Below are 1,167 nucleotides of genomic sequence, written 5' to 3' on the forward strand. Positions count from 1 at the left end.
CTTTTTTTTTTTTTTTTTTTTTTGCAATTTAGTCCTTTTTTCCTTTTAAAATCCTAATTCCCAAATTGTCTTTATTTTTGCAATTTTCTCCCACCCTTCTGCCACACTGTTGCCCATCAAAACCTACACTATTTCGACGTCCTCTTCGCCGCTCATAGGTGCAACTCGTACTCCCTCCTCCAACTCAACTCCTCTGACTTCATCGGCGACATCTCCCTCCCTCGGCAACAGTTCAAGAAACCCGTGCTCTTCTTAGACACCAATAGTTCACAATTCTATTTCATTGCATTGTATGAAAATTCCAACTTTTAGAGACCCACAATTCCTCTTAACGTTCCTCCATTTCACACTCCTTCAAATGAACCACCACGACTGTCAACCCATCGCCAGAAAACGTCGCCGCATCAACGTTGCCTAAGAAGATGAAGAAGAAGAAGAATAACGTGACGCAAATAGCAACAAAAAGAAGAACAGGAATAATAAGACGACGAAGAAACTTAACGGCGGTATCCTTACTTCATTCTTAGTCCTCGACGTGTAAGAACACCGCAACTTCACCACCACGTTGCGTGATGCGTGAGCATCTTATCTATCTTTTCCTAGTGAATTTGCATCTAATTTGTTAAGTTTAATTAGGAATTAATTATATTTTAGCCACTATGGATGCTATTTTGAGTTTTGTGCAATTTTATTTATTTTAGGTAGCATTCGGACGGATTTGATGAAGTTTCTGCAGAGAAAAAGAAGAAACCAAAGAGATGACCAGCGAAGACCGACGCGGACGCATGGCTCACGCGACCGCGTGGAATGGAGAAATCGCAATGATGCGATCACGTGCCTGACACGAACGCGTAGACTGGAATATGCACAAATGACGCGAATGCGTGGACGACGCGGACGCATCACATGCGCGATCTGCAATAATTCAGAAAACGCTGGTTACGAATTTCTGGGCTGTTCTGACCCACTTTTCAGCCCAGAAAACACAGATTAGAAGCTGCAGAATGGACAAAGCAAGTGGTCCCCACCCATCAACTGAAAATCCGTTAATTAATTCGAATTTAAATTCAAATCTTATCTTTTAGGAAAAGATGTTATCTTAATTTAAAATATTAGATTTTAAATTAATTAGGATTAGTTATAAAAATGGGAGACTTTTGTTCTATT

The sequence above is a fragment of the Arachis duranensis genome, chromosome 5, assembly GCF_000817695.3.
Source record: "Arachis duranensis cultivar V14167 chromosome 5, aradu.V14167.gnm2.J7QH, whole genome shotgun sequence".
Lineage (NCBI taxonomy): Eukaryota > Viridiplantae > Streptophyta > Magnoliopsida > Fabales > Fabaceae > Arachis > Arachis duranensis.